The 26,500-nt window shown below is 42.0% G+C and overlaps 1 protein-coding gene across 1 annotated transcript in view; it reads left to right on the forward strand.

Moving 5' to 3' along the window:
* The first annotated feature begins 339 nt into the window (after positions 1-339).
* nav3 (neuron navigator 3) overlaps positions 340-26,500 on the forward strand; it is a 240,426-nt gene continuing 214,265 nt past the window's right edge. The window contains exon 1 of the mRNA XM_061761831.1: positions 340-555. The gene's annotated coding sequence lies outside the window, so the exon portion shown is untranslated. The remainder of the gene's footprint in view (positions 556-26,500) is intronic.

Consider the following 26,500-nt stretch of genomic DNA (forward strand, 5'->3'; position numbering starts at 1 on the left):
TTTCCCCCCTCCCCCCAAAAAAACAACTTTGAACTGTGAATGAAAAGGAGCAGAAAGGGGAATACATTTTATTTTCTACTCCCATCACATGTAAACAAAAAAAAAATAGATTTTGACCAATTAATGTAGGTTTACTTGATATTTGTCAGATCCGAACACATATGTGCACTTGAGCATGTCTTCAGTTTGCACGTAGTGTTATTTTTAAACCTCTTTCAATGATCTCATTTTGTCATCCCTTCTCCAGGGAGATTTGGTGTTCAACACTCCCACCGTGTGGCCAAAAGGCACGACTGCCCCATGACGCTGCACGCTCAGACCGGCTCTGGATGTCTTGCAGCGAGGGCAGGCTGCTTCCTCCCATCCCGGAGCTCCGTTTTCCACGACAGCCACCTCGCAGTCCCCCAATACACCTCTCTGGGGACACATGTTGGAAGACTTTAGGCTCATCCTTCTGACACAAAAGCTGCTGTGGTGCGCTTGGGGGGAAAAAAAGAAAAGAAAAGAAAAGAGCTGCGGAGGAAAAAAGACAAAGCTGCTGGTGCTGGATATCAGGTAAGATAATTTTACCATGGAAATGTGATATTTTCACTTCAATATGTCCATTTGTAAAGTGACAATTTGAATCATGGTCATACCAGCATAATGCTCTGACTGTGCACGTACAAGGTGCATTGCTGAGTGACTCAGGAAAGTGCGGCTCAACACCAAACTGTGTTTCATATCCAGGCTAATTAGTCACTTTTCCATTTAAAGAGGTGCTAGTCATCAGATTGTCAACTGGGTGATGCTGCATCCATCCATCCAACTTTATATAAACAGTACGGCACTCTTCATCTGAGAACATGTGGCTGTGAGATTCACTGTATTGATTCCACTTTAATGAGGCTGGAAGGGGAGCGATATGGGTAACCGATTATGGGGATATTTTATTTAACCGCAGCAATTTATGCATTCTGGGATGGATGGGTGGTCTGTATTGATTTATGTGATAAAGAGTGAAGACCGGGATGCAATTGAAAAATACCCTCCTTGCAGTCAAATAAGATGCAACAGGTAAGTGTGGACAGTACGGCGGACTAGGGGTTAACACTTCTCACAGTTCTCAGGTTCGGGGTTTGGTTTTGATTTAGGCGTATTGGAGTAAAAGGGGCTGAATACTATCCAATGAAATCCCAAACAAAGAAACACCATCAATATTGTAAAAGATTTTAATTGTTTTTTAAAAAATAGCACTCTATAATGTTGTGCTTTATAAAAACATACAGTAATTACATAATGAGTGCAGTAGAATGTAAATAAATAAAGATTTTTTTGCCACATTATTTTGCTTTAATTCAATCGTGATTGTGCTGCTCCTTCTGGTGTGTACACCTCGGCCACGTGGGGGCAGTATAATCCAGACATACGAATATACATGGTGGCAGTCATTCTTCAGAAAGCAGCAGTAATATGAGTTGTTCTCCGCAGAGGATAAAGAATATACGTCAGTGAATATTGTTATACCATACGTCTACATGGTTCCAAATAAATATTGTGATATTGAAAACGCCTTTGGCAAATTTGTGAATGCTGAACCGCAAATAGCTATAAGACTTGACTTTATTAACACCGCTACTGTCCACTTGTAACATTTGATTGTCTTCTTTACAATTTGAGTTGTCTTAAAATGATTTTGCATCTGGGTTGAACTAAAACAACGCTCTATGTTCTTCCATTTTGTGTACTGTTTACAGTCATACAGTTTATCAGCAGTGACACTAATATAGTCAGGTAGTCAGGTTGCATTATACGCAGTAGATAATACGCTCTACACAGAAAAAGCAGAAGAAACAGAATCGCGTGAGGCAGCGATCCTGTGGGAAGCGTTTTGCAGTCATGATTCGACTCCTGTCAAAGGGACCCATAGGGACCGGCCCCCTCGTCCAGCCTCCGCCATCACTTTGGTGCTCACCCGTCCTCCTGATCCATACTCATCTCTCCCTTTTGAATGGCTTTCATGTCACCACTTACTCTTTGGAGAACCACTTCTTGTGCCCCCTCTGCATCTGGTTACGTTTTGCTGCGATCAATGGCGGTTGAAGACAGTTCATTCATCCGAGCGTCCGATTAGATTAACGCCGCAGATGAGGCTTTAAACTGTCTTGGGGGAGAGCAACGACGGGCATCGATTGACAACAGACCCATTTTTTAAAGTGAGTTAACGTCGTTGACTCTAAGTACAGCCTAAAGGAATTCCATCTCCAAATTAATAACTGAACATTGCTTTGTTGTTCGCGTGCATTATTCTGACTTGAATACTGGCTAACCCAGAAATCTACTTGTGGATGCCATTCAAAAGAAAAAAAACTCACCGCGATTTGATAACGCAACCAACCAACAGGGAGAATCTGCAATAATGAGGGGGGCATTATTCGTCGCCACGGCTTCTTGACACTGATGCCATGTGAAGTTGCTCTTTGAGGAATTTGAACGAACTTGTCACGACGGATAGTTTGCCGACTCCCTCAGCGGCCTGACATTGATCTTGTGAGTGAGTGGCAGCAGACAAAAATGGAGACTTTAATGCTGGGAATTCTTGGACATTTACATTGTTTCTCCCACAGTAGATGGCAACAAGTAAAGGAAAAACATGACAGTACAGTAGTGCCCTGAGATGCGAGTGACCCGACTTACGAGTTTTTCGGGAAGCAAGCCATTGTTTGTCGGGTTATTGCTTTAACTACCAATCAAAAATTTGAGATGCGAGCACTGTATGGTGGCAGTGAACTCAACTCAACTCTCTTCACAACAAGCAGCAGTTTGGCAGATAGTAAACAATTTAAAAAAAAAAAAAAAAAGGCTTCAACCTGTTAATTGTCAGTTCCAGTTGCATTTGAGTGTCAGACTAAACAAAACAAAGAGAATTCAGGCCTCTTTATACTCCCGTGCTCGCGCGGTCGAGAACGCCCGCATCGCATCACATGACCGACGAATTGGCCCGCGCGGCCCCTCTGCGTCGCTTGACGCGCACGCGGCAAAAATTCATGCTGTGATGATGTAATCAGCGTTCCTCCCGGTTCCACATAGCACCTACGCCGCCGCCTTCTTGATCGATTTTGCACATAATTAAACGTGTCATCTGGTCATCTAGGTCCATTTGTTCTGGCAGACTCTGTTCCACGGTCGCCATTGTTGTTGCTTTGTTCCTTGTTACGGAAAGGAAAGTAAAAATGGTCAAAATACGCAGAGGAAACTCCACCCTGTGGCGTCCTTGCCAATGCCAGCCGTAGCGACACCTCCGACTTGGCGGAGAACTGCAGCACACGCTCAGAACAGCGCGCGTGGGTTGCGCTGGAGTATAAAGGCAAACTGCGTGCGGGATAGCCGCAGTGATGTCAGCGCGGTCGCCGTCCGTGCGAGTATAAAGAAGCCTTTACACCTTGTGTATTTAAAACAACCTCACAACTTCACCTTCTGCTAGTTTAATGTTAACAAAAAACACAAAATGCCATAGAGGGCTAACTAATAGCATCAATACTGTTTAGTACTTATTTTTTGTGTGTAATTTCCTACTAAAATTCTTCTGAGAACATGTTGCATTCTTCAGATCTAGAAAGGCCTGGGCTACATGCAAACAGACTCTCTATTTTTTTCGAAGGCTTTTGGTCCCATGACAACATTTTTCATTGAAGTCATCAAGGCTTTTGATTAAGAATCTCGCCACATCAGCGCGTCATGTTGTACAACGGCAAAGCAGTGAATGGAGGCTTGGCAGCACCACTGTAATCCTTCTGATAGATGCAAAATGCCTGCTCCACTGGGACTCAAGTAGAGTCTGGTTGAAGCAGAAAAAAATAAAAATACAACGCACACACAGGGTGTAATTGCACATCTTAATGGAACGTGCCACAAGACTGAAAGGCCATCAGTTTGAGTGTGACAGGATGGTGTGTCAGAAAAGGAGAAATATCCTCAAGCTCCCTTCTTTGACACCAGAGAGTTTTAAAGTGTTGTACCATTTCCTGCTACCCTTTAAGAACCCAATCACAGTAAATAAAGGCCACGGTAGCGAGAGGAAGTCACATGAGGAATCTCCATATAGACTTCAAAGGCATGTTTTGCAAATTCAATAAAGATGGAATGGGATCCCCCTTCTTACGCTTGCATGCAAAACAACCCTCCCATTGTGACTCTCGTTTTAATTCAGAACCAGCATCACCATTTTCATATTTGCAGAGACTTGTCGCCCCCCCCGGGCTTCGTGGAGCAAATTACACTGGGCCACATCACAAGCTGTCACATGCTAGGCGAGAACTGAAGTCCCGTTTTTGATTTGGTTGACGGTCGGGCTCACGAGGGCCGTGGAAAGGTCACTGGCCTTAATGGCACCTTTCACATTGACTGCAAATCCCAAAACACTCAGAACTTGTACACAATATTATAAAACTAATAAATATAAACAATGTACTATCATATAATAATGCAGTTCCTCCCCTCTCCAGTTATTCATGATAACCTTGCACATTCGAAATAAAAATGTCCACAGTACACAGAATGTTCGGTCTCATGAGCAATACTTTTGCCCTTTATTAATGATAACTGCAACCTTGCACAATAGAAATAAAGAGAAGGACTCAAAATCATCCACAAAGTCAGGAAAGTTGCAGTAATGTGAACCTCTGCAAAGTCTGGCACAAATCAAGGCAGTGGTAAGAAAGAGCGGTTTGACTAAGATGGACTGGTTCAGGTGCATTTGCACGTGGAAGATTCTGGAGCCTCAAACCAGAAAAAATGCTGACCTCAAGAGAAGACAAGACTCCTTTTCTTCCTTGCAATAACATACATAAGCACGGCATCAATCACGCTATCAAAGCGGCGTCGGGTTGTCGCAAAGGGGCTTCGCTGAGGGCAAAACGGATCGAGGCTCGCATTAATCGCGAGATTCTGAGGTTTGCGCGAGTTCATTTCACTTCAGGGAGGCCACATGCAGATTTCAACGTGTTGAACAGAAGATTGCTATGCTTTCCATTTGCTTGCTCAAAGCCACATTAGTCTTCAGAAGCCTTTTTATTATTGGCAGCAAAATAGCATCAGTGTACGTGAGGCATTGTCTCGTGAAGGCGGAAAGTGTTCCACATTTTATGTTACAGCCTTATTCCAAATTCAATTCTGAGGGGGGCAGTTTCATGCAGATATACTGATTCAGGGTACTCTACACGAGTCGCTCTCAGCTCCTCAGTAAGCTGCAGTAGTATGAGTCATTTTTCACAGAGGATAAAGAATAGATGCATGTTAGTTTTGTTAAATTGTTTCTCTGCATGTATCGCGCTGCCATGTGCTCTCATATATGTTGCTTAAAGGGTTATAACACTGCAACACTGATGCTATTCATTTGCCTTTCTATGACATTTCACATTATTTTTTAGCATTAAGGTATCAGACTTTAAGGCAAAGTTGTTATAGTTTGAAATACGCAATATGTAGTTCTCTTTGTTTTCTATGACTTTAACTAGGAGTGGCAAAACAACCGCTTGAAGCCTCTTTTGAGAAGAATTGTTCAGTATCTGCCAAACTGCTGCTTGTTGTGAAGTGAGTTGAGTTGAATTCACTGTCACCACACAGCACTCATACCTCAAATGTTCGCTCGCAAGTCAAAGCAATAAAACTCGACCAAACGAGGTTGTTATCTTGAAAAACCCGTAAGGCAAGTCACTCATATCTCAAGGCACCACTGTAGTGTAACTGGTGGCTTAATGTGCTTTCTTTTGTCACCATTTATGGTTATATCAGGGTTCATCCATGTCGTATTTTGATGAAAAGGGCTTTCCAAAAGCTATTGGCTGACAGTCAAGGCATCTCTTCAGTGGCTGCGTCAGAGCCGCCCCACAAGAGCGCCGACTTACTGCTTGAGTCAGCGTCGCGATTGCAATACTTATGAGCCAGCAAAACAAACATTCGCTCTGGAGCCATTAATCCTTCCTGCACATACAATAGCCCTGTTGCACGAAAAGACACAAAAGTAGCTGGATCCCTCCACAACACATCTAATACCAAGAAAATGGAAAAGTAGGAGAAGATACCCTAGAAGCTGTTTGTGATGACAGATGTGGCGATGAGGATTGCTAATTGATTAAATAATGATAGGGAAAGAAAAAAGCTGCCTTCCCTGTGTAATATTAAAGGGCTTATATTATGGGTAACCTTTGAATTGCTTGTATACAAATATTTGGGTGTCTGAAGTTCATAAGTTATCTTTTGTCAGCTGCCTATTTCCAAAATTGTGTTTAGAAGGAAGCCATTCACTATTTTGCTGGATGGTGACGTAATACTGCTCCCAGGGCTTGCTGGCTCGGCTGTGGGAGGAGTTACCATTTTCAAGCAACGGCAGGACTACAGTGAACTACCACATCTTTCATCTTTCTTTGGTTCAGCATTTTGCACATTTCCCTCTTCACTGAATTATTAATTTTTTTTTTTGTGGCACCCTTTCCTCCTAAAATGTTGCTTTTGTGCCATCTTTTCGCCAAGGAACTATGGTGAAGTGAGGGGAGGAGGTTTATTTCATCAGGGTGTATATATATATATATATATATATGTAGTCTTGTCTCTTAGAAAACAAGTGCTTTCCCCCCATTTTGTGGCATCTATTGGCAATTGCAAACTTTTTAGAGTGGGCGTCAATGACTCGCACCTAGGCTTGGTCCCCACTTGTGTGGAAACACTGTACATCAAAACATCAGTCATGTCAAAGCTACCTGTAAAATGTGAAAAGAGCTGCAGTGCTGAAAGCACAGACTAGCACTAGCTTCTGATAAGCAGCACATACTCAAATGTTTGTTGAAGTTTTCAACGTGGTGGCGGGGGTTGTTTGTGTTCAGAGATGTGACCACTGCATGCGCCACCTCACGAAGTCGCACACTAATTGACAAGTGTAATTTGACGACTGTTCAAGAAGTTGCTACCCCCCAACCGGTGGCATCGTAGCAAAAGCATTTTTCACGTTGGCAGGGGCAGGGTGAGCATTATGGTATGCCACTGTTATAAATTGTGAAAAGAAAAATGCATAAAGTCTCCTCTAAGAAAGAAATCGAAATAGAATAAAACCATTATATTGATGAGTAATGCTTCAATACTAGATACTATCTGCAGGATTACATTAAATCCAACGAATCAAACAGCATAGTAAAGATGAAACAGCATTTTAATTGGAGATGCCGTAGCGTGGAGCTTACAAACCTTTCATAGTGCCACAGTGTCCAATTTTCTACCTTTGCCACTATATTTCAGACCTCTTATTCAAGTTGTTTTATCAGTAAAAAAATCAAACTAAATGGAATTTTAATAACGTGTAAAGTTTTTGTTTCTGGCGGGGGGCATTTTGATGCTTTTTTGGTGCCATTTGTCCAACACCGCCTCAACTGAAATTGATCCCTCCAAGTGGAGGCCTCCAGCATTTTGTCTTCTCAAGGTGAAATGAAGCATAGAGTTTGTGAATGAGCGGGATATCGGGTGGCGAAGCTGGAATAGTATATAGTTATTGATTATTACAGTAAGATGTGCCATTATTTATAATGCTTCAGCATGGTATTATCCGGTGGCAGGAGCCAAAACATAAATATTGTTTATATCTGAAACGCAATTATTGTCTTTGCTTTTGGATGACTCTAAATTGGATTTGGATAATACTGTATGTATACCTACCACAGAGTAAGCATGCATACACACAGTATCGTAAACAATTGGAGGTGCAAGATTGTTATGTTGAGAAACCTTTGTTGAACAAATGTTATGTTATGTAGACAATAGCATAAAACAAATGCACCATGGCTGCTAACAACCCTGCATATTACAAAATTCGCTATTCTTTTATGATACATATACAGTATCCAACTATTTGAGGTTGCTTGGTGGGATACACTGGTGTATAATTATATATTGGTGCCGGATTGTTTTGTTGAATGACTTGTATGGTACATGTAGAGAACCAAAGAGTTGGAGAATGCTTAGTTGGGTACACTGCAGTTGTATACAACGATGCATTTCTAGTTAGCCTCAGAATATTGATTTGATTTCAACTGGAAATGTACCATCTCAGCCATCAAAGTAGCCTATTCCACGGTCTCTGCTTCCACCTTCTGGTCTCATGGATTTCATCCATCTTTTCCTTGTACACCAGGTGGTACTGCTCATACCCAATGCAGGTGGGACGCTTTATTTATTGGTATTGATCGGTGTGTTCCCATCGGGGCTCTTTGAAGAAAGCAGGAAGGAATGTGCAGCGGGTCAAGCGTCTGAGCCGAAACGTGCCGTGTTTTGATCACCGGGCCAAAAAGGCCTTGTCAAGGACGTGGCTCTTTCGCTAAGCTTTTATTGAAGGCAGCAGAGCAACAACAGGGTGTTTGCACTCCTTTGATGCATAATGTATTAAAGGTTAGTCAGAACATCCTTGTCCACCTTTCATGTACGCGTCAATTTTTCATTCATGGCATTTAACCAGGGGAAATGAGGAAGGCCAAAGGCCCTAATGAGGATGACTCATCATTTGTGACCTTTATATGCAACATATATCTTATAGTCTTATATTATGCAGCACTCTACATGTCTCTAATCTCATTCTGATGCAAGAGTAATGTTTCCGATTGCTCTATTGGCTGTCACTATTATACCGTATTTCCACAAATAGAGGCGTCCACTCAAATAGGCAGTCTCTCAATTAATTCAATTTCTGCAGTTTTTCTTCTTGTCTTTTGTTTTAATCTCATTTTACTTGCTATAAATTGTAACGTGGTATATATTATTTTAGCATCACTAGTTGTGGAAAAAATAAAATGCCTTACCCCTAAAAGACACTCTGCATTTCAGTCAATAAAAGCCCGGTGCCAGGACATGAGAAAATACATAGGAGTTGATTAGAAAATAATAATATGAATGCAGCATTATACTAACGGGTTTGTACAAATAAATGCCTTCACCCTGAAAGATCCCCGGTGCTCTCTGCAGTTGACTAAATCATTGCCCTCGAGCCACCGTACGGGGGCATCCATAGAAGCTGATTCGGAAGTGTTCCATCCACACTGGGTTGAATGAATTTTAACAGCAGATGTCCCACCCACTGAGCCGTCTCTCGTGCGGGGCAGGTTGAACACATGGAGATTTCACACAACACTGTCTATTTAGAAAAAAATATTTTTATCAACTTCTTCAAATACACAAATAACACTGTGTATTTGTATTTATTTTGTTGTTTGAGATAGAATTTGTTGTAAGCCAACAATACATGTGACTCGTGCATCTGCTTCCATCACGTCCCTGCTGAGACGCAAGCTTCAAGACTTGCTATGTGATGTTTGCCCCATGTTTTTGCCACTTAAAAGCAAGCCCCTCTGTTATTGACCGGTTCAATATATATTGGCGCTCTCGCCCCATTGTGAAGCGCCTCGGTGCTTTAGGAAATGCTTGTAAAGCTTCCTGAGCTAATGTGTAGCGATTTTACAATAAAAAAGAAAATGAGTAATGGTGACATCATTACCTGTCAAGGACCAATGACGCCATGCCTCACATCGTGGCTTTCACAGATCTGTGTATCGATTTAAAAAAGAAACATCAACCCTGGATTCCAGTTTCACTCGGTAACATACAATTTTAAATTTGGTGGGCACGTCTGTCATGAGTACACCCACAAAAAGTCTCAAAAGGCCATGCTCTAAAAGACACAGGAAGTCAGCCACATTGGTTTCAAGCAGTTCTTTCCAGAGGTCCTGGGCCTTGCTCGGAAGTTCTTCCTGATATTTGCCTATTTTGAGGGGGAGGCCCTGTCTCATGCGCCAACTATTTACCCTCCCCATATATTGCTGGGTCAATAGCGAGTACCGATTTCATTACAATGACAAGGGGCAGATACAGGGGTGGCCACATGATGAACCCTAAATCTAAAAAAGCAAGTGCTACCCCAATAAGACGGCATGGGTTATATTTTCCGCTGTGATGGCAGCACTTCATCACCAAGTCATCAAATAACACTTGTCTGTGAATCTGCGTATGTGGCGCATGCAGCAGACACATTACCAAGCACAAAAACGCTTCTACAGCGTCAACAATTTAACCAAGCAATGATATGCGCCGCTCATCAGAATCTAACGCTGCTAACCAGCGCTAAAGTGTGAATCCAACAAAAGTCACTGCAGCTCTGCTTATCTTTTAGCTTCGATGTAATATTTCAGACAGTGTAGTCGGACAGCCGTACTACGGTCGTTGAAAGTGGCTTTGGGTCTTCACCCAGGCTAACTTCCAAGTTATGGGTGGAGAAACTGTGTGTGTGGGCGTTTTTTTTATGGAAATTTGACTCAATTGTTCCTAAACAGTGGAGTGGAAATTCAGAACGGCTTGCTCACAGGCACAATTTCAGAAATAGGCAGTTAGGAAAGATGTAGTTGCTGGATGTCCAGGGAATTCAGAAACTAACATGTCCCCTTTAAGAAAATGATGCTGCGCAAGTAAGACACTGTTTGTGTTGCCAAATGTTTGGTTGTGCTTCATTGGGATCAACGAATGACTCTGATGTTTTTAGCCACTCGGCAGACATGTGAGCGCCGGCGGAAAGTGTGAAATTGCAGCTGCAGAGCTCGTTAGGCCGCCATGCCCCGAGACATCTCGTGGGATTTAAACTAAAGTGAATCACTTAGCAGCGGCATGGCGTCCCCGTTAAATCATGCAGCTGGCATTAATCCCCTGTAATTGCATTGAGGAGCTCAGACAAAAAGCAGGATTGATTATTTGTATGCTGCATTTTGCATCATCCATGGAGGATTTTCTGAATTTGACTGGTTAAAGCCCTATACTGTAGTCATGTATTCCCCCATTACTCACCACTAACAACTGAGGTGCACTTAACATATTAAAGCTAACCTGCCCTGCTCAGGTGGCATTAGAAGCCATCTTGGCAAGTCTTCTCCAGTTCTAGCCACCCACATTCTGCTCTCTCCCAAGGACATTTCCCCGTCCTTTGTAGCTCTTCAGTTAACATATGACTACTGTCTGACATCGCAGAGGAGTGTTTGATGGCTTCTCCGATGCTCCCGCACTGAGATTGGAGGCTTTTGTGTCATCCGCAGACTGCGCCACAGACATCGAAAATCAAATCCACGGGCCGCCTCGCACGTATCCGATTCCAATGCACATTGTTAGAATCCCGACACCTCTTAGATATGTATCAAATCCCTCTAGTGGTGTCGAAGCTCAGGTTTCCATGTAAAACTGCTGTCGTAACTGAATCAGCCACCATCATTGTGTAAAAGTACCAGGGCAGTGGCAATTTGACCTTAAAATAACAGCTTCAAAATCATCTCATGGCACACTGGCTTGTGATATAGAGAAGAGGAACCCCCGATAGCTTACTTTCGTGGTCTTTCGTAGACAGCTCTGTAAAACATTTATAACACCAAAAAAACAGAAACAAACACAGTGGAAAAATGCATGCTGACTGTCTATCCATCCATTTATTATCTGTAGTGCTTATCCTCACTAAGGTTGCATGTGAGCTGGATCCTATTCTGGCTGACTTTGGGTGAGAGACAGGGTACGCCCTGGACTGGTCGCCAGACAGTCGCAGAGCACATATAGACAAACAACCATTCACACCTATTGACAGAGTCTTCAATTTACAGTACCTAAAATGCATGTTTTTGGAATGTGGAACGAAGAGCCTGGAGAAAACTGACACAAACACAAAGATTCCAACTCAGATTTCCTGTTGAAGCAGACATGCTCACCACGAATCCACCATAGCGCCCATGTCAACTGAGGTAGTGAAATGGCAAAAAGTTAAAAAAATCAGGCCAATGTTTTTTGATGGTCCCAAAATGTGGAAATCTGAATTGACAGTTTTTTTTCTCAATGAAAAGACAACGTTCTTTGCTGATGAGAGTCACACGACCTGAGTCAAGCGTTCGAACTTCCGTTTCCTGCCACTGGTGGCTTTGTGCCTCCATGTGCTGTCCGAATGCCAAGAGGCCCTGAAGGCTGCCCGCCGCTCACAACGCCAGTCTGCCATGTGCCCATTTGCGAGCCCATTTGGCCCATCTGTGAGAGCGAATCTTGATGTGATAAAAACCAGACTGCTGCTTACAGTATGTGACAGCACGAACAGGTGTACCCTCCCTGTGCACATGCAGATAGGAAAGGGCAACTCTCCGAACTGTGTTCGATTGCCCACGGCTGTGTCTTTGAACAAGGGCACATCCCCTGCCACTGAAGGAGAATAATCCGTGTGGCACATGCTGGGCACGGACTGAAAAGAAATACAGAGGGATGAACAAGAGCTGATGAGGAAAAAGGCTTGCAGTCATTGTCATCCTGTTTCTGGGAATGAATCAAAAAGGGGATGTCCTTAAAATGACACACATGTATCCAGTTGCATCGCATGCGTTATTAGCACTGAAGACCAGACGTGCCTTTGCTCCCTTCGTCCACCACTTCACCTTTGGGCCATTGTACTCACGCTCTGCAAACAAAGCTTTTTAGGGGTGGTGTCAATTATTCGCCAATTTTCCCCATTCTACTAAGGGTTCACTGTACTGTGCTTTACAAACTCTATCAATGAACCATGCAAGCTAAACACTGGCTGAATCGATTATGTCTTGAAATAAACACTTATTTATTCAACCTTTATTTATCCAGGTAAGGAGAGAACATTCTCATTTGCAATGACAAACAGCAAAATAAAAGCAAATACAAATACATAGACAACAAACATAGTTAGATAATACATTACATCATAGCATATGGTGAATACATTGTTCTCATAACTTTTTCAATGACATTGGGATGAATGATCATGAGTTTTATTATTTATTGCAGTGTTCCAGTCATTTGGGACAGCAAATTAAAAAGATTGACCAAACGTACTGCAGACTTTGGGAGCAAAAGATGAATAAAACTGCTCGAACAGAGAGTGCAGGTGGTGGTATGCATGGTGAGCAGAGAGCAAAAATTGGGTGGGGTCTTGCCATTGTGTTTTATTGATAAACATGGACCAGTGTGTGATAACACACACACACATGGAATAAGCAGGTACATAAGAAAGTTCATTCTCAGTTCTGCCCATCTCCTTGAAGGGGGCTGCGTAGAGGTTGGTTTGCTAGCTCTGGCAGACTTTTGAAAGGGGGTGGACAGCGTAAAATGTTTGGAAAAGGCTGTTATGATGATAAGTAATAGCAATTTTGAAGCTGCTTTTAAGGTAAAAGATACACACATTAAGGGGGCTTTTTTTATGCTTATTTTGTTCTTTTAAGAGAAGAAGCAGTGTTGTTTATCTTCCAGTTTCCATTAACTCAAGGCATCCATGCAAGGAATTTCACTCTATTGTGGAGTGATTACATTAGAAATACCACTAGAAGCATCTTGATGTCCTATTTTGGAGAGCACATGATCTGGACCAAAGTTCAAGGTGATTAAATCACACTGTCCTTGTAATGATATTTTAGAAAAAAATGGAGGTGATAAAAGTCCTCATTACTACCGCCCCCAACCCCTTATCAGACACACAAGCAATCACCAAAGCTTTAGTTTGCTAAAAAAAAAATGTCAGGGTGGAAAATTAGACTTTGGATTCTATTCTGTCTGATAGGGAAAAGGTCAAAGCAGGCGTTGAAGGCAGCTTTAGACGATTGTATCTGAATTTCTGCTGAATAAGGAAACAATGTTAGGAGGGTTTAATAAGTCCTTGAGAGGCCACATGAAAAGTTAGCAAGGAGGTGTAAAGTCTTAGTTTCTCTCCTCCTCCAACGTCAACTGTCGGTCAGTGGCTGTGACACGGAGAGCTCATCGAGCGTTGCCGATGATTTACGCCACGCTGCTGCTCCTTTGACGGATAGCCACATTACTGCCAGATGTGTCACGCGAGACAAACGACGACGTTAAATGGATGAGGCTTTGGGTCTTGTCGTGTGCAAATGCAGGAGATTGTCTCTCAGGGATTTGATTCCATGGATGGGAGTTGTATTTGTTAGCCTGGGTATCGCAACTGCTACCGAGAAAAAAAAAAGGACGGGCTCAATTGCATTTCTTATTTCTTCCACACTGTACACTTTTTAATATCAGAAATTAGATTTAAACACAGCGGGGGTGAAATGGCCTTTGGTGGCAGGCAGAATTTGTTGATGATGCAGTCAGTGGAGCGTTAAAACCTGCTTAGATGGTCGCTTTAACCCTCTCCTTGTCACAAAGCGTTTACATCATCAGGACGTCCTCTCCCAAGGACACTTGTATGATGCTTATTAAGAGAAGCCACGTTTGATCACTTCATTTGCGTAGATGAAACCACAAATTGCAGCACATTGGACTAGAGGTTAGAAGGTCTAACATTTCTGAGGTTCGGGGGTTTGAATTTCCTGCCTTCCTGTATGGAGTTAGTATGTTCTCCCCGTGCTTACGCAGGTTTTCACCAGGTGCTAATTCTCATCCCAATTGCTTCACACTCTGCTGCGAACCGTTCCAGTGAGCTTTAAAGATCCCGGCTTGATGAGGCCAACAGAATCACTTTATCCGCAAAAGCCAACAAACCAAAACCCCTCAAATGCCTCGGCTGAGCCTAGAAATTCTGTCCATAAAGGTTACGAACAGACATCGGCGATAAATGGCAGCCTCGGCCGAGACGCTGCATAAATTAAATTGAATGAAATGAAATGTCCAGTTTAAGTAGCCACACAACTGTTCAGGAGTGCTGTTATAATGAATGACATGGCTTTCGTCCAATAATGCATCGACAGTGACTGAAAAGCCAGCCGTTGTCGATGCGCTCGCTGATCCAACCTCATCGCTCATGATCTACCTACTCGGAGATTCTCCATAGATGCTCCAAGGCGTCACAGGCATCGTTGAACTCTGACCCCCTAAAAAAATCCCACACTCAGCTCGGGTTGTTCATCTCCAACACGCCCACGAGGTCACCGCTCACAAGGTCGGAGGTCATTAATCAGATACGCACAGGAGGCCGGCGGGATCATCAGTGAGGACCTCCTGTTGGGAGCAATGCTGGTTTTCCAATTGATCATGCGATCGTGTGTATTTCTGGACACATTTGCAGAGCGTCCGAGTGGAGCAGGGGAGCAAAATCGGACAGAAGATAGCGGATGAACGAGGAGGGATTTCCAGCATAAACAGACAAGCTGGCAGGAAACACAAAGCAACATGTCTGTCCCAGAGAGGAGACTTTGTCAGTGCTGTTTAGAGTTCCTTCAGCTTTTTCTTCTTTTTAAAAAAATTCATTTTAATGCTAAGAGAAGAGGGTTGTGTGTGACACTGTAACAAATGACCCATGTCAAATGGTGTCACAAAAGGGTCAAGGGTAATGGCGGATCCATACGGTTCGCAAATTAAAGTTGCAGATCATCAGCCAGTCGAGTCGATGAATGTTAGCCATTGCTTGGACAATGCAATCCATTACACAATCCATTTGCAACCTGTAAAAATACTAATTACTAATTTGCTATTAGCCATTTCATTAGGGTTTGACCAAGTGATGCATAGCTCTACCATACCTATTCGTGGTTCGTTATTTACTAATTCACCTAGTTGTTTTTTTTCTGTGCATCCTATTCTCAGATATTAGCTGAAAAACTCACATTTTCACGCTAATAGGAGAGTAGTCATAAAACATTTTACCAGGGAGTTTAGATTTAGATTTATTGTCTACTACAATGGCATACATAACTCCACCAAAGCGGGACAATCCTTATTTGGATAAACAGCTTCAGAGACACCCACCTGATGCATATGACGGAATTCTTGTCATGGGGTGCCATGCATTATTCAATGACCATAACAGTGTATAATACCCTGTACACAATAATAATATCTGTAGCCTAATGTAATGGTAAAATGTCTTATGTCCGGGGTCGAACCAACAAACCTTGCCAGGCTCCCAGACTGTGACTGGCGATTACACTTTTTTCTGGACATGAAAATGTTGGTCGTACCACAAAAATCCTTTGTTTTTGTTGCCATTGAATGCTGTTTGGATCGTGGCTTGTGAGATAAAGCAGCAAAAGTCTTTGTTGGTGGGCCGGCTGACGAGAGCGCTGGGGTCTTGCCAAGCAGCATCAATAGCACGCTGGTGTGTTCATAGATTGGTCTCATTGCATTGGAACTGTCTGGAAAACATTGGGACAGCGGCTTTGACCCTACACCACCCTCCATTTGTGCCGAGTTGTTTTTCGTCAGTCGGGCTTAAAACAATATTATGTCAGAATTGTACCTAAATTCATACTTACTACTTTTTTTTTTTTTTTAATCCAGTCCAGTGGACCTACATTTTTTAAAAGAGTTCAGTTGTATTTAACTTTTAAGTACATTATATTTGCATTTAATCTTTTAGAATTGTTTGTTTTCATTTAATACAGTTTTTATTTACAGCAATTTCTCTCAAAAACAGTTGGCTTTTGCGTTCAAGGTAAAAAACCTTGAATAGTTGTGCACCTTTACAATTTATGTGCACTGTCAAGTGGTTTGCCAAGTGCGGATTTTACACTCAAAGCTTTGTGTGGATGAAGGACATTTTGGACAGTTGGCTCTTTGTGGACAAGCACCATGGTTGGCCCAAATAAAAGCTCTCCTTGCAGTTTATGGGCACTGACAAGTTGATTGTCAATGCATGAGCACGCATGGCCTTTGTGCATTGGCATTTAAGGGTCACAGTGGGACCTGTTGCGTTGTTCTTGCATGAGTTCAGACACGTGGCATATGTAATTCAAACAATTGTCTTAGACTCTTTCAACACGTCAAAGTTCATCCTTTTGCGCATTTCTTTTCCTGTAACTGTAGAATTATTTGCAATCTTTGAACCTTCCAGAATATGAATATCAAGAGTCTATTCTTGTACCTTTTTCTGTCAGTTTTGCACTGCTGCAAATTGTCATAATGGGGTGCTAATTGGCTTGTCCTATGATCACGCAGTGGGGATGAAAGTACATATGAGCAAGACAAGCCACTGCTTCTTTTCTCCTCCTCAGTGCTTCTTCTTAGGCCGGTGAGATTCTACCCGCTGTGCAAACCGGAGCTTAAACTATACTGTGGAAAAAAAAAAGATAAGAAAAAGCAGATATCTTCAACTTTCCTGTCGTTCTCCTTCATCTTCGCCTGTTGGACTAGGTGCCGCCGTCGAATCCGGGGCAATATGTCTTCTTTTACTGCCGCCTGGAGGGGAGTGCAATCCCTGCCTCCACCCCTTTTCCATCTCCCTCAGTCGGCTGGGTCAGCAGAGGGCAAAAAACACAGAGGGGGCGGTTGCTACCAATGTTAAAGCCCCTTGGGACACTGCTTGAACTGCTGTAAAATGCTCTATTAAAGCCAGGGCAAGAGTTTGAGCTTTCAAAGATGATGTATAGTCAGCATAAAATGGTAGTATTGTGGTAAATTGTCAAAATAATCGGCGATATACAATTTAAACGAGAGAATTCATTTTTGGTGAGATATTGTGTGTGAATGCAGTAAACCTGAAGCTGAAATGAGATGCAGTGGAATTAACTGAATTGTTGAAATGTAGAATGTGAGACTTGGAATAGTTTCAATAAGTCAAGATGTGGAAGGAGGTGGTAAATGTGTGAAATATACTTCTTCTTTTCAAAATGTTATTGTGAAAATTTGGCAATTTTTGTAATGTGGAAAATAATTCCTAAGATGTTCTGAATAACCGGAATAGTTTGAATTTGAAATGGGAAAAATGGCAAACTTGTCTCATTAACTTGAATGTTTTTCTGGCATGTGCGATATGTGGAGCTGCACAGGGCAGCATTTCTGGGGGTAAAGGGTTTGGGTGGATCAACCCGCACCCTTCCCCAACCTCAAAAAGAAATGGCATGTGAATGAATTTAAAAAAAAAATTATTTCCTCATGAAATGTAAATCTTTAGCTTTTGTATGGGGAATATCCACCTACTTGTGAAGACATAAGGGGTTTTCAAGGATTTTGTGAAAGTAAAAGTCGGGAACGCGTCACGGTGGGCGACTGGTTAGAGCGTCAGCCTCACAGTTCTGATGACCCGGGTTCAATCCCCGGCCCCGTCTGCGTGGAGTTTGCATGTTCTCCCCGTGCCTGCGTGGGTTTTCTCCGGGCACTCCGGTTTCCTCCCACATCCCAAAAACATGCATTAATTGGAGACTCTAAATTGCCCGTAGGTGTGAATGTGAGTGCGGATGGTTGTTTGTTTCTATGTGCCCTGCGATTGGCTGGCAACCAGTTCAGGGTGTACCCCGCCTCCTGCCCGATGACAGCTGGGATGGGCTCCAGCACGCCGCGACCCTAGTGAGGAGAAGCGGCTCAGAAAATGGATGGATGGATAAAAGTCGGGAACACTAAGAAGAAGCTCTTTTGAGGAACAGCGGCAGATGCGCACTCATGATGAGTGTACCACTCATGGAAAACGGGCAGAGGGTCACCACACACCATGACCCACACCAACAGTAAAACAAAACAACAGCACAACGAAAGGAAAACCAACAGGTAAGTATAAAACAACACATCCAACTACTATTACTCTGGGTAAATATAAAAATCTGTATAAACATTACAATTGACAATTTACAATTGTCATTCTTGACTAGGTACATACACAGGAAGTCAGCATCTAGTCGGGTGAGCGGTGGTGCCGAGGGGGTGGGGGGGTATCGTACAGGGCACCATTCAAGCTAGGACCGCCGCTGTTTGTAATATTTTGGTTCATTTATTTAATGTGACACAAGCACATCTGTCAGTCAAACCTTAAAAGTTCTTATCTTTGAATAAGACTGTTCTTGTATTGGATATCATTCGATTGTGCTGTAGTGGTACCTTGCAGACCGTGTAGAATTGGTAGAATGAGCGGATTGTAGGACACCCAGACTCGCTTGGGAGCATTTCAGGGAAAAGGTGCTCAGGGTGGATTTCATTCCGCTGGTCAGCGAGTCTCCATAAGCCAGCCAGGTTCATGGTTGGGGGAGAGGAAGGGTGCTTGAGAAATGAGCGATTAGAAGGTGCAGTGTCTGGGGGGGACGTGTGTTACTGTATATCTTCTTTCCCACAGGGGCTGTTATCAGATTCATCTCTTATCTTGGGAGATTAACGTTTAGGCCACATGGGGAAAACATCACTGCTTGTGGCAAAAATAATCTTGCTAGCTGCAAAGTGTTGATGTCAAACATTATTACTGTCAAACCCCTAACATTATTAACAACACTTATGAATGGAGCTGTTAAGGATTTTTGATATTTTGAAGGGTCATAATAATGATGCCATCTACCCTTTAGTACCTCAGTGTCTTTTTTTTTGTTTTTGTTTTGCTGACGTGTCCTTCCACCACCACCACCACAAAAAAATAGTGCAGTGTTCATATTTTTGTGAAGATTTACACGTGTTAGCGAAGATCTCGACTATATTGCATCCTTTTCTGTCCTTACCAAGATAGCCCTTCAAACTGACATGGCACATTTTCAGTCCTCGGGGTGGGGAAGGAACAAAAATAAAAATGTAAACCATAAAAGATCAAAGTCGCGGTGATGCGGTCGCTCCCCTAGCCGACCACGAGCGCAATACGAGATACGTTGGGACATGCCAAGAGGTTGGAAATGTCAACCATTCCGGGATGTTGGAAGGGAAAAATTACCAATTAGAAGACATCGTTTCCCGGGCCAGATAGTAAATCGTCCCGAGGACATGGGAGGAAGGAGAGACTTTGATGGGCAGGCAATGATAGCTTGTTTGATATGAGTGAGCCAAGTCCAAAGTTGAGGGGAGTTGTACAATAATGCTGTAGAATCATTGAATGGATGTCCAATATCTTGTGGTTTAAGGGATGCAAATGAAAATGGAGTGCAGCCACTTTTCAAAAATAATGTAAATGAATTATTTTTTTCATTAAAGTGAGCAGCTGTCTTATATTACTAGTATATGAACTGTTTTCTGATTTTCATTTTCTGCAAAGGATAAAGAATATATTAAATTATTGTTTTGTCTGCCATCAAGTATCCATTGCTTAAAGGGTTATAATACCACGACAGTGATGCTCACAATTTTAAACTTGACTAAGTTTTTTTTTGCAGCAGCATCAGTAGTGTTTGAAGAACCAGAGTAGTTGAATTATCCATTAAAACATATCCTCATTAAGTAGGAACATGAGAAATAAGGTCAGTCCATCAATTACAGGGAAACCTGGCCTACTTTACGCAGCCTAAAATACGCATCACATACAGTTTTTAACTCATCTGTAAGCATAGAAACAACAAAAAACAGGTGCTTTATTTTTATTTTTTTTTACCCCTATTGTTTCAAACACAAGCCATGCGAACAAGGTGCATGACGAATGACTTTACTGCACATGTGAGAGTTTACGCAGTCAAGCGCCTCCGTATGGAATAAAGAGGCCACATTAAACAGGCAGTAATAGACATGGCAGACGTGATTAATGAATAACCGTGAACAGGTTCTCTCTGCAAACCCTGCAAGCAGCGAGGAAACTTTAAATATCTGGTCTGGGAACAAACTGTACGGCGCACACCGGCGCTCCCGCTGCGTGAGGAGGAATCGCTGGGAAACAACTCATTTGGCATGTCTTTGCTGCAGTCTGACAATGAGGCGCTGAGAAATACACCAAATATATATGGATATATACTTGGAGATACTTGTCTCTATGATTAATGGAAGGCAGATGTAAGATAAATGCAATGAAACCTCAAAGTGCACCAGAGTGAGCTACATTTTACAACTTACTGTTGCTCTTGGAACCCGGCAGGAGGCGTTAGTTAATTTCAGCCGACAGGCGTGGAATTGTATACATGAATTGTGGGCTCTTCAAAGTTGCAGCCTTGCTAACCACGCCGCTCTGGAGATTTTGGGCTTGGAACGCCGGCCGCGGTTGCGCAGGAATATTTAAGACCTCCAAGGTTGGCCATTCGTGACCTTGCCTGTAGCGCCGCTGTGAAATTCCAAAATACAAAAATGGACTTAAATCACAAAATAACATAGTTTCCCGCGCTTTATTAGCAATACCACGCCTGTTCCTTGCAAGATACGCCCCGCTACAACATGACATGATTGGCTCATGAATCGCGGGAAGGGCAGGCGAGGGCTACGCAGAACGAGATGACCATCCCAAATATCAATCACATTTGTACGAAATAAAAGCATGGTTCGATTTAGGGCTCGGGTTGGGGCTAAGGCTGTTTAGAATGGGTTAAGGTTAGGATTAGGGTGGGTTAGGGTTAGTGGAATTCATATTAATGCCGCCACACTTAAGTCACATACTTCTTTTCTTCTCTCACTTCCAGATGATGGAGAATATTTGCCAAAACAATTACAATTGTATCGTATGTGAATGGACAGACTGACACAAACATAATCAAGTAGAGTAAAAGTTTAGTTTAGCAAATGTCGATTATAGTATGTAAGTAACTATAGAAAACGACCTTGTATCTCAATTGTCGATGTGAAAGAAAGTACATCAAACATTTTTCACTTTATTACTTCTGCTACTATTTTGTGATATAAGAATGATAAAAAAAACAAGGCAGAGTCATTTTTTTTTTAATTGACTAAAACTATATATTAATAACTTGCAACTGACACTTCGAAATATCAGCTTTACTTATTTGCTTAAAAATGACTTCTGATCATAACTAGCAGCCTGTTCTGGTAAATTTCCAAATGTTCACTCATATTTACTACAGTATATATCCGTTTAGAACTGTCAGCTCGTGTGTATCATTGTTAGCAGCTTGCTTACCGCTCCACTCTATGATCGAAATGGACACGAGGCCTCCAGGGTGACTGCGCAGCGAGTGGCACCCTGACAGAAACATGACCTAGAACCTTACGGGGGACAGCTCGCAGACATTTCTCTATGTGTGCCTTATGAAAGGTTCCACTGTCTAGACTTGTTGTCGTTTTTTTTCTCTCTCCCCGAATTGCCGTCCATGCCGGCATCACTGCGTTATTAGTTTTCAATCCATGGAGCACCCTCCCCTCTCTCCCCCCAGGCAGGTTTAGAGTTCAACACATAGGCGGAGAATTACGCTCTCTAATCCTCAGGACGTATGGAAGTGATATTGTTGAGCAATACGAGTGAGATGACACCTTGTTGCTTAAGGGGAAATTGTAGGTGTCAGTATCACAATTAAAGTACAAATCATAGGAACTGCAGAAAGGAACGCAATTAAGAGGCCTGTTATACACTCTGAAAAATAAAGGCGCTTCCACTGTATATACTGCACTACTGGTTCTATATAGACCCATTGTACACCACTGGGGTTCTTTAGGGGTTTATTACCGCTTCTTGAGTAATCTGATAGTTCTATAGAACACCATGGAGTTCTTGAGGTAATTTATTCAGATTTAAAAAACAACAACCATTTGGTTCTATGAAGAACCACTAAGAATAATACCCAAAAGCGCTTTCCCTATGCGTACAAAAACAAAGAAATGCATTTGGGTACCACGTAGAACCGTTATTTTTCAGGGTATATTGGTAAGATTTGATTGCTAACTTCCACTCGTTTTATTAGACACCAGTGGTTTTGGTGTTATAAACAATTTACATATATTTACATACATATTTGATTTACAAAATAAAATGTATTATTCTTATTATTATACCAAATTTTATGTTCTCTTCGATCAAATAGTGAACCTCATGGAGCATTTAGCTAGTAAACAGCCGGGTACTCGTCTATATTTTGAAATGACTGACTTACCATTTCAATGTTCACACTGATTGTAGCTTTATTTTGACCATCATTGGATCAATTACATAGGTTGAATCGGACAAACCCAGCTCCTGTCACGTCGCCAAACCTTTACGACAGTGCAGCCAATTCTGTGTCTGCTACTGTCTCCAGCCTCATGGGGATCAAACTGCTGTTGGAGCAGGTGTATGCACTGTTGCTGTAGAACCACGTCAGCATCAAATAAACATCCACTCCTCATTTGTTGCTTTGACAGCACAGAAAAGTTCCTTGGCAAATACCTTTTTTTGCCCCTCTTCCATTCATTGGAATTCTTCAATTATACATTGTTATGCACCAGATTTGGTTTGCGGGGGAAAGTGAAGCTTCTCCACAGAGGATGAAGGGATGATGGAGCTGCTTTTATGTGTGTCTTCTGTAGAAAACGCATGATGCTAGTTTGCCCACCTATGGCAAACTGACAGATGAGCAGCAGCAGGCGTGTTATCGATTGGCAAGCTTCAACAATAGATAGCAGGCTTTGTAAGACAAAGTGATATGATTGGGTTAAATACACAATGTTGAATTCTTTTTGTTTTATTTCTAGTTTGACAGTAAACTTCAACTGGAAGTGGCAATATAAGACTTTTTTTTTTTTTTTTTTTTAAAGAATTGTTCACAATCTGCCAAACCGACTGCTGGTTATGAAGTTTTCTGGCACCATCTGGTGTTCATAACTCAAAATTTGCAACTTGAACCTAGGTCGAGGTATTGTTGTGTACTAAAAATAATGAAATCTAAACTAAACTAAAACATAGCATTTTCCCCAAAATAACAATGATCAATCCTGCTCTAAAAGGAATTAAAACTCACTGAATTTGAAAAACAATTTGAAATAAAAAAAACTAATGGAAAATGCAAAACTCTTCTACTCTTGGTGCCTGGATGCAGGAGATGAGGGCTGTGTCATTATCGCCTCCAGCGTCCTCCTGGGCTTCTTCCAAACGAGAGGAGGACGCATGTCCTCTGTCACCTCTCTCTGCCTGCATCCTATCCCCATTGCGCTTTGTTCAAATTTCTAATTAAATGAAGTTTGCTTCTCTCTGTGGTTTCCTTTGTGGAGGAAGATTGAGTGTTTTAACTAGACAAGTTCGGTATGGTTGGATAATTGATAGTAACTATCCGTATCTTAACTTTATCACTGTGTTTCTTCCAAGTCTCGAAGTTGGCAGCCATTCCCTCAGTCACACTTTTCATCATCTCACCCAAAACATTTCCCTTCAGTCTCTCCCCTTTTTCCTTTTCTGACTTGTTCCCCGGGGGCCTAAACTCACACTGATAGTTGCGTGCACGAAGACCAAAGCTCTTCACACCAAGCATTCAATCCGCAGAGAACCACGGAATAGACTTTGTTAACCTGAGAGAATTCCTGAAGGATGGTCGTACCACCTTGTTTGCCACCTGTGAAGAATAACAATGAGTAAGGTCAGGCACATCCAAGGACACCTCTGGACTGAAAATACAGTTTATTCATAAGAAATCGAGGTCATGGCTGTGAACGAGAATTGCGGTAGTAAACATTCCTAGGATGAATTGTGAACCTTTGATCACAGTCTGCCCGGTTCCGACATCTCCCATACATCTCTGAGCAAAAGGACTATTTCATCGCTCACATTCGAGCTCCATTCAATGCCGAATGTGACCAGAACACCTCCAATTGGAGGAGTGACTCCACTTTGAGCTTTCCCCAAGACGTTCGAACACCTCATCCTACCGCCAATTATCCCAACAAACCTGTGCAGAGGCTGCATTCCTAATAATACTGTCTAACTTCAGCTTTCCTTGAAGTCCTTGAAATTCTTCTTGAGGATTATCTCATGAGTGAATCATCTCAGTGCTTTAACTTTAATTGACAAGAATATCTTACCATTTCCACAGCTTTAATACTCACACCTTGCTAATGAAACGTGTTACTCGTGTCACTCTTCACTTTATCTCGACTGCATCCTCCTCAGCTGACACTGACAGCAGTGCTACCACAACCGGCAGGAGCATCTGGCTCTTGCTGTTGTCGGTTACGTACACTCGGTGTCACCATGAAAAAGGTTGAAACCTTTGGCAGTTTTAATGAATGTATTTGTTTTCCTCTTGCCCACTACTCTTCTCCGCTTCACTACGACACTGTAACTTTGTTTCCCTCACAATCGCACCAACAAGTTTGTTTTGCTAATTTCTACCCTCTTCCTGAATCAAGTCTGCACACACGTGAGAAGGGAAAGGTAGGACTCGAAACGATTGTGCTAGATTAAGCCTTTTGATGAGTTTTTAAGCATGTGAATTAAGACTTAATTGATCTGGATGGATTTTAATTGTCGAAAGTCGTGAATGCTACCAAACTAACTGATCTACGTTTGTTGGCGTTTCAAATTGGACTAGTTGGAAGCTTGTCTTTGAACACTAAATGCTGGATATCATCCGTTGTCTACAAAAGACTCTTACAAACATTCCTTAAAAGACAATACAGAGAAAACATTGCACAAAAAAATCTGTAAGCGATCCAACTCTCTTTTGGTTGGGCTTAGGATTTAAGTACAGTATTTGCACAATTTCACCATTTCAATCGCTCTATGCAATGACATAACTGAGTTTGAGGTGACGAGGCCAGTTGCAAGTCCAGCGGAGGCGGATTGGCAAACTGACAGATGAGCAGCAGCAGGCGTGTTATCGATTGGCAAGCTTCAACAATAGGCCACAATAAAGCAGCGTGCATACATCAGTTTTACATCAGATACCATAGCAGCCCTAATTTCTTTCTAACCTAACTCCACACATTTATTTGCATTGAATTGAGCAGAATGTAATCTGTATCCGCTACCTTGTTTCTAGCATTTTGCAGGTGACATAAAATACGCCAAGAACAACCCCCTTTGGGAGAACTTGTAGTGCTTTTCCTTTGCCTTCTGCTTCTTGATTTGTAGGGTACGTTGTTCCTCTGATAGAAGCTGCAGTATTTATGATTTTATTTTATTTTTTTGGCTCATTATTGTAAAACCCAATAAAGCATTCCATTGATCGCAGCGGTGCAGTGTATGCATGTTTACAAGCCTGACGTTGTCATGGACTGATGAGGACATCTGCATGCGGATCAGTAGCAGAGCCTCAGAGTGGCCATAGATTGCCAATCGACCGCCGCGCATTTACAATGTGATGCTCAGGTGTTGAATAATGTTTGTTTGGGATACATATTGCTATATTTGCCAATTATGGAGACAAAATTACAAATAAACACGCCAAGGTAGCCAGTGGCTCATGTTGACTGACGTGAAGACATTTGCGATTCATTATGCATCTGTTTGCAACTTTGATTTACTGTTTTTTTTAATTGTTGTTGCCATGGAGCATTTAATCTTCGGAAGGAAGTAAATATTTGTTTCACAAAACTGCCTTCTCTTCTCAAACAATGGCGATTTGTTGCTTTATTATCTAATTGAATTTAAGAATAAAAAGATTCGCCAACAGGCACTTGAAATGCCAAATATTGATTGATTTCTATTATGATGTTGATTAGTTTACTATTCATAAAAAATACTCAATGTCATTTTCATTATGTATATTCGAGTCAAATACTTTACTTTTTATTTGTTCATTTTATTGACTTCTTTTATTAACCTTACGAGCTCGATGTAGCAGTAAAATGCAGTTGTAGCTCAAGACGTTAACTGTTATGCCAAAACAGTGATGTCACCGTACAATTAGGAATTCAAATCAAAACGTACGTGTTGAATATGCCGCCATACTATTTATCTAGACTGTTCTTTTTTACGCTTCTGTAA

Source organism: Phyllopteryx taeniolatus, chromosome 22, assembly GCF_024500385.1.
Source record: "Phyllopteryx taeniolatus isolate TA_2022b chromosome 22, UOR_Ptae_1.2, whole genome shotgun sequence".
Taxonomy (NCBI): domain Eukaryota; kingdom Metazoa; phylum Chordata; class Actinopteri; order Syngnathiformes; family Syngnathidae; genus Phyllopteryx; species Phyllopteryx taeniolatus.